This window comes from Callithrix jacchus, chromosome 17 (assembly GCF_049354715.1).
Source record: "Callithrix jacchus isolate 240 chromosome 17, calJac240_pri, whole genome shotgun sequence".
Taxonomy (NCBI): domain Eukaryota; kingdom Metazoa; phylum Chordata; class Mammalia; order Primates; family Cebidae; genus Callithrix; species Callithrix jacchus.
The window spans coordinates 6830014-6837713 of record NC_133518.1 but is presented as its reverse complement, the minus strand read 5'-3'; the positions used below and the strand labels follow the sequence as shown (position 1 = coordinate 6837713).

The 7700-nt window shown below is 46.4% G+C and overlaps 1 long non-coding RNA gene across 3 annotated transcripts in view; it reads right to left on the bottom strand.

The window, feature by feature from the left end:
- Positions 1 to 946: 946 nt before the first annotated feature.
- Positions 947 to 7700, bottom strand: part of LOC128931176 (uncharacterized) — a 75514-nt gene continuing 68760 nt past the window's right edge. For all 3 annotated transcript variants that reach the window (XR_013528827.1, XR_013528826.1, XR_013528828.1), the window contains 2 exons: positions 3627 to 3750; positions 947 to 1352 (listed from right to left, as the gene is read on the bottom strand). This is a non-coding gene — a long non-coding RNA (uncharacterized LOC128931176). The remainder of the gene's footprint in view (positions 1353 to 3626; positions 3751 to 7700) is intronic.

Below are 7700 nucleotides of genomic sequence, written 5' to 3'. Positions count from 1 at the left end.
TGGCTAATTTTTGTATTTTTAGTAGAGACAGGGTTTCACTATGGCCAGGATGGTCTCAATCTCTTGACCTCATGATCTGCCTGCCTTGGCCTCCCAAAGTGTGGGGATTACAGGCATGAGCCACCGTGCCCAGCCAGAAGCTGCATTAAGAAAATCTGCAATGAAGAATTAAGCTGGAATACCATATCTGATTGACAACAGCCGAGAGAAGGGCAAACGATGGCTCAGTGCGTGGGTTCTCATCCTGGCTGATGAAAATCACCTGAAGAGTTTAAAAAAATGTTACTGAGTTCCACCACAGAGCTTGAGTTGAAATGGCATTACAAGTTGCAAAAGCTTGCTAGGTGATTCTAAACTAATGTGTAACAAAAAGTTCTTAAAGCTTTATTTAGCATTCCTAAGAATCACATGCAAAGCTTGTTAAAAGATATTACTGGGTTCCACCCTCAGAGGTATTAACGCAGATCTCAGATGGGACACCAGAATCTGTGCAGGTGATGCTCGAGCACTATGGCTACACGTTAAGTAGCACTGCCCTGTATCACTTCTATCACGAAGCCACAGAATCCCAAGGGAACTCATGTTGAAAAAAACCCAGCAACGGAGCTCTCTTCAGCCAACAGTAATGGTTCTCATCTCTTGGTTTCACTTTTCCTCTGTGGTCTTAACTTCTCCTACACCTCATCTTCCATGCAGCTTGGTGGGCAGCCTCAGTCCTAGCTGCGAGATCCTCATATCCACACATCAATCCTGGCTTTGCTCAGCCCACGTGTTCATCCTCAAACCAATCCCTGGAGACAGAGATGAATAATCTGGCCAGCCTGACGAATGTGCCCTTTCGGGAAAGGAGTGTAAGCCACAGTGTGCGTAAAGCACGAAAAGAAGGTACTCGCCCTGTCAGTTTTGTATATGTAACAATTGCTGCTACAGAGAATTTATTCCTTCATTTCTATTTTCCAAATTTTATTCCAAAAAAGGGGGATGTGTGTGGAAGATTAAGATGTCCACAGAAAGTGACCCTCATCATTACAATAAAGTATTTAAACAGTAATGATAAAGACCCAATTCAGTATGTAATGTCCTAGTTTCCCACTGTACCAGTTAAAAAAAAGTCAAAGCCTTCTTAGTTTGGAAGAGCAGGACAGCTTTTACACAGAAACGGTGCCCCAAATGAGTAACCGAATCTCTGATTTTGTCTATTTATCCTTTTCTTTCTGTTCTTTTTCTTTCTTCTCAGGCCCAGCTTTAGCTTCTTCTTCCTGATGTTTTTTGATCAACTGTTCAACTTCTTTTTGTTTGAGAACTTCTGATTACCATCTTTTCATTCTTTCTTGTTAGTGTTGCAATTTCCACTAAAAACAAACACATACGTTTACTTGTATTGCAGGCAGGCAGGCATACTTAGCAGAGAAACTTAACACTCAGTTTCTGCTCATTACATCATTTGAACCTTAGTTCAGCACTCTCCTATGTTTTAGGCTTAATGTTGTTATTATTCCCTTCTATGAGAACAAAATGCCTTTGATCTTGTAATGTTTTAATTACAATTTTTACTTAAATATCTTCACCTCACCGATTGCAACTTTCTTAGCAGCCATTTTGTCACTCCCTTAGAAAAAGCATAATTGAACGATTGCTATTGCTGGCCTGCTATTAGCTGGGCTGATCAGAAGGAACCACAATTTCAGAATCTTCAACTGGTAATAACATATTTTTTATGGACTTTCAAGTCTTTAAAAAAAACAGGCTGGGTGCAGTGGCTCACACCTGTAATACCTGCAATTTGGGAGGCCAAGGCAGGTGGATCATGAGGTCAGGAGATTGAGGTCACCCTGTCTAACATGGTGAAACGCTGTCTCTACTAAAAATACAAAAAAAATTAGCTGGGCATGGTGGTGGGCACCTGTAGTCCCAGCTACTCAGGAGGCTGAGGCAGGAGAATTACTTGAACCTGGGAGACAGAGATTGCAGTGAACTGAGATCACGCCACTGCACTCCAGCCTGGGTGACAGAGTGAGACTGTCTCAAAAACAGAACAAAAAAAGGCATGAAATGGCCAAGAAAAGCAGACTAAAAGCCAAAGGGGAAGGAATTGTTTTGTACTAGGGAAATTGAGTAGTGTCTCCTTGAAATTGGGTGGAAGAAGACAACAGAGGGCAATCTGTATGTAAATGGCATTTTCTTTCTTTTTCTTTTTTTTTGTTGAGACAGAGTTTCGCTCTTGTTGCCCAGGCTGAAGTGCAGTGGCACAATCTTGGCTCACTGCAACTTCTGCCTCCCAGGTTCAAGCAATTCTCCTGCCTCAGCCTCCTGAATAGCTGGGATTACAGGCATGCACCACCATGCCTGGCTAATTTTTTGTATTTTTACTAGAGACGAGGTTTCACCATGTTGGCCAGGCTGGTCTAAAACTCCTGACCTCGGGTAATCCACCCACCTTCGTCTCCCAAAGTTCTGGGGTTACAGGTGTTGGCCAGTGCACCTGGCCATAAGTGGCATTTTCTAAGGAACACCAGGAGCTAAACTGTCCTAATCTAAAGTGACATGTTAATTTACCATAATTTCTTAAAAACATTTAGAAATATTTTTTATTTTTGAGATGGAGTCTCTGTCACCCAGGCTGGAGTGCAGTGGCACAATCTCGACTCACTGTAGCCTCTACCTCTGCCTCCCAAGTTTAAGTGATTCTCCTGCCTCAGCCTCCCGAATAGCTGGGATTACAGGTGTGCACCACCAAGTCAGGCTAATTTTTGTATTTCAGAAGTAGAGACAGGGCTTCACCATGTTGGCCAGGCTGGTCTTGAACTCATGGCCTCAGGTGATCTGCCCACCTTGGCCTCCCAAAGTGTTGGAGTTACAGGAGTGAGCCACCATGCCCAGTTGAAATATTCTTTTTTTGAAACAGTTTCACTCTTGTTGCCTGGGCTGGAGTGCAATGTTGTGATCTTGTCTTGGCTCACTGCAACCTCCACCTTCCAGGTTCAAGCGATTCTCCTGCCTCAGCCTCCCAAGTAGCTGGGATTACAGGCACACGCTACCATGCTAACTTTTTGTACTTTTAGTAGACAGGGTTTCTCCATGTTTGTCAGGCTTGTCTCAAACTCCCAACCTCAGGTGATCTGCCCACCTCAGCCTCCCAAAGTACTGGGATTATAGGCATGAGCCACCGCACCTGGCCTGAAATCTTGAACAAAGTATTTGGAATTGCTAACATAAGCTTAAAATGAGATTAGTAGATTCAAAAGAATAAAGAGGGTATCACAACCCATGTACATTTTGTATCTCTGTTAAAGAATACCAAACCTATGTAAAATATGTAACTACATGCATATGTTTTATCACACATACAAGCAAAGATATCACTGATGAGAAGATTTGATAACTTAACTAAAAGTAGCACGGTGCAGGATCTCTCTCTGTGAGTATTGAGAATAGTGTGTCCACAATTTACCAATGTTGATCTCGGTCAACTCACTTACCTTCAGTAAGTCTTAGTGTCCTCAGTTAGAAGACAGGAATAACACTACCTAATTCATAGGGCGGCTGTTTCAATGAACTAGGATAACACATTAAAACCTAACTCACTCGGTCTAATGGAGTGAATTAAAGGAGAGAATATGAATTACCTTTCTCAGCAAACAGTTAACTAACATCCATGGTCTTATTTAGCACTTTGATAGCTAAAGCCAGTGCTGACTTCAACATCATTTCTCCTCCTTTGTAGTCTTGTTTCAACAATAATGCGGTTGCCTATAAAACATGAATCAACAGAGAATTTTCAGTTTTTACATTTTTTAGAAACATGAATTGGTCTAGAAGAAAAATGCAGAGTGTGTGTGTGTGGTGAGGGGTGTGTGTCTTGTGTGAGGTTTGTGCACTGTAGAGTGTGTGGTGTGTCTTTGAGAGGTGTGTGCACTGTGGAGTGTGTTTAGTGTGTGCCTTTGAGAGGTGTGCATTGTGCAGTGTGGTTTGTGTGTGTGTCGATGTGAGGGGTATGCACTGTGTAGTGTGTGTGTGTGTCTTCCGTGGTGTGTGACGAGACGTGTGAGCACCGTGGTGTGTGTGTGTGTGGTCAGTGGTGTTAAGTCTGAGTTTTGAGGACTGTGGAGTGTGTGGAACGTGTCATGAGTGGCATGTGTCTGAGTAAGGGCTGTGTATTGTGGTGTGTGAAGTGTGTGTCGTGTGTGAGGTGTGTGCACTGTGAAGTGTGTGTGTGGTGAGTGGTCTGTGTAAGGTGTGTGCACTGCAGTGTGTGTCTGTGGTTAGTCTGGATCTTGTGAGGTGTCTGCATGGGGAGTGTGTGTGTGATGAGTGGTGTCTGAGGTTTCACACTGTGCAATGTGTTTTGTGTGGTGTCTTTCTGCGTGAGATGTGTGCAATGTGGAAAGCGTGGTTGTGGTGAGTGGCGTTTTTCTATGTGAGGTATGTGCACTGTGGAGTGCGTGTGTGGTGAGTAGTGTGTGGCTTTGTGAGGTGTGTGCACTTGGAGCATGTTTGTGGTGAGTGGTGTGTCTTTGAAAAGTGTGTGCACTGTGGAGTGTGTTTAGTGGTATGTGTCTGTATAAGGTGTGTGCACTGTGCAGTGAGTGCGTGGTAAGTGGTGTGTGTCTGAGGCATGTGCACTTGGAGAGTGGTTGTGGTGAGTGGTGTGTGTCTTTGAGGTGTGTGCACTATGGAGTGTGTGTGGGGTGTGGTGCATAGTATGTGCCTGTGTGGAGTGTGCACTGTGCAGTTTGAGTATTGTGAAATGTGTGTGGTGTGTGGTGGTGTGTTTGCATGAGGTGTGTGCACTGTGGAGTGTGTGGTGAGTGGTGTGTGGGGGTGTGCACTGTGGTGTGAGTAGTGTATGTGGTGCATGGTGTGTGTGTGGTGTGTGCACTGTGGAGTTTGTGTTTACAGTGAGTGGTTAGTCTGTGTGAGGTATGTGCACTGTGGAGTGTGTGTGGTGCATGGTGGGTTCCTGTGTGGTGTGTGAACTGTGGAGTGTGTGAGTGGTGTGTCTGCCTGAAGTGTGTGCACTGTGAAGTGGGTATGTGGTGAGTGGTGTGTATCTTTGAGAGGTGGGTGCACTGTGAAGTGTGTTGTGTGCCTTTGAGAGGTGTGTGCACTCTGCAGTGTGTTTGGTGACGTGTGTCTTTTTGAGTGGTGTGAACAGTGGAGTATGTGTGTGGTGAGTTGTGTGTCTGTGTAGTGTGTGCACTGTGTAGTGTGTGTGTGGAATGTGTGGTGAGTGGAGTGGGTCTGTGAAAGCTGTGTGCACTGTGATGTGATGTGTGTCAAATGTGTTCACTTTGGAGTGTGTTTTTAAAGTGAGTTACATGGTGTGTCTGTGGGAAATGTTTGCTCTGGACTGTATGTAGTGCGTGGTGTGTGAGGTAAATGGTGTGGGTCTGTGAGGTGCATGCACAGTGGAGTGTTTGTGTGTGGTGAAGGGTGTGTGTCTGTGAGGTGTGTGCACTGTGAAATGTGTTGAGTGGTGTGCGTCTCTGAAGTGTGTGCACTCGAGTCAGTTTGGCGAGTGTTGTTTTTGTGAGGTGTGAACACTGTGGAGTGTGTGGTGCCCAGTGTGTCTGTGAGGTGTGTACACTGTGGAGTGTGTGCAAATGGTGAGTGGTGTTTGTGTGAGGTGTGTGCACTGTGGAGTGTGTGTAGTGAGTGGTGTGTGTCTGTGTGAGGTGTGTACACTCTGGTGTGTGAGGAGTGTGAGCTGTGTGTACTGTGGAATGTGTCAGTGGTGAGTGGTGTGTGTCTGAGCTGTGTGCACTGGAGTGCGTGTGGTGAGTGGTGTGTACCTGTGTGAGGGATGTTCACTGTGGATTGTGATGAGTGGTGTGTGTCTGTGAGGTGTGTGCACTGTGAAGTGTGTGCAGTGGTGGTGTGAGGTGTGTAAACTGTGGAGTGTGTGTGGTGAGTAGTGTCTGTGAGCTGTCTGCACTGCAGTGTGGTGAGCGTGTGCCTGTGTGAGCGATGTTCACTGTGGATTGTGTGGTGAGTGGTGTGTGTCTATGTGAGGTGTGTAGTGTGGAGCCTTTTGTGTGTCTGTGAGATGTGTGTGGAGTGTGTGTGCTTTGGAGTGTTTTGAGTGGTGTGTGTACTGTGGAGTGTGTGGGGAGTGTGGTGCAAAGTGTGTGTGAGGCGTGTACACTGGTGTGTAGAGTCTGGTGCATGGTGTGACTGTGTGACGTGTGCACTGTAGTGTGTGAGGTGTGCATTGTAAAGTGTATGTGCAAACTGTTGTGTGTAATGTGCTCATTTGAAATGTGTGTGCTGCAGTGTGTGGGTAATGAGTGGTGTGAACTGTTTTTGTTGTGAGGTCTGTTTCTGTGTGGTGTGTGCACTGGTGTGTGGTGAGTGGTGTGTCAGTGTGCTGTGCACTGTGGAATGTGTGCGTGGTGAGTGGTGCTTGTCTGCGTTATGTGTATGCACCATGGAGTGTGTGTGGTGAGCAGCGTGTCTGTGATGTGTGTGCACTGTGGTGTGAGTGGTGTGTCCCTGTGAGGTGTGTGCACTGTGGAGTGTTGAGTGGTGTGTCCCTGTGAGGTGTGTGCAATGTGAAGTGTGTGTGGTGAGTGGTGTGTCTGAGGTGTGTAAATGTGGTGTGTTGAGTGCCGTGTGCCTGTATGAGGTGTGCACTGTGGAGTGTGTGTGGTGAGTGGGTTGTTTCTGAGTGAGGTGTGTGCACTTTGGACTGTGGTGAGTGGTGTCTGTGTGGTGTGTGCACTGTGGAGTGTGTGCGTGGAGTATGGTGACTGCAGTCTGTGAAAGGTGTGTGCACTGTGTAGTGTATGTGGTGCGTCTGAGGTGTGTTCACAGTGGAGTGTCAAGTGTGTGTTGTGTGGTGTGTCTATGAGTTGTGTGCTCTGTGGAGTGTGTGCTGCATGGTGTGTATGAGGTGTGCACTGTGGAATGTGTGATGTGAGTGGTATGTCTGAGGGGTGTGCACTGTGTAGTGAGTGGTTTCTGACTGCAAGAGGTGTGAGCACTGTGAAGTGTTTGTGTGTGGTGTTAGTCTGAGGTTTGAGGACAGTGAAGTGTGTGTGGAGTGTGTGTTGAGTGGAATGTCTGTGTAAGGGCTGTGTATTGTGAAGTGTGTGGTGTGTGTGAAGTGTGTGCACTGTGGAATGTGTGGGGAGTGGTGTATGATGTGTATACACTGAAGTGTGTGTGGTACATGGTGTGTTCCTCTAAGGAGTGTGCACTGTGGAGTGTGTGGTTAGGTGTGAGAGGTGTGTGCACTGTGGAGTGTGTTGAGTGGTGTGTATCTTTGAGAGATATTTGCACTGTGCAGTGTGTGGTGAGTGGTGTCTGAGGTGTGTGCACTGTGGAGTGTGGTGTGTAGTGTCAGTGTGTGTGTGCACTGTGGATTATGTGAAGAGTGTGTGGTGAGTGGAGTTTGTGAAAGGTCAGTGCACTGTGTAGTGTGTGTGATGTGTGGTTTGTGTCTGAGGTGCGTTCACTGTGGAGTGTGGTTTCATAATGCGTCTGTGAGGTGTCTGCTCTGTGGAGTGTGGTGCATGGCATGTCTATGAGGTGTGTGCACTGTGGAATGTGAGGTGAGTCATGTGTGAAGTGTGCACTGTGGAGTGTATGATGAGTGGTGTGTCAGGAGTGTGCACTGTGGAGTGTGTGTGGTACGTGGTGTGTTCCTCTGAGGAGTGTGCACTGTGAAGTGTGGTGAGTGGTGTCTGTGAGGTGTGTGC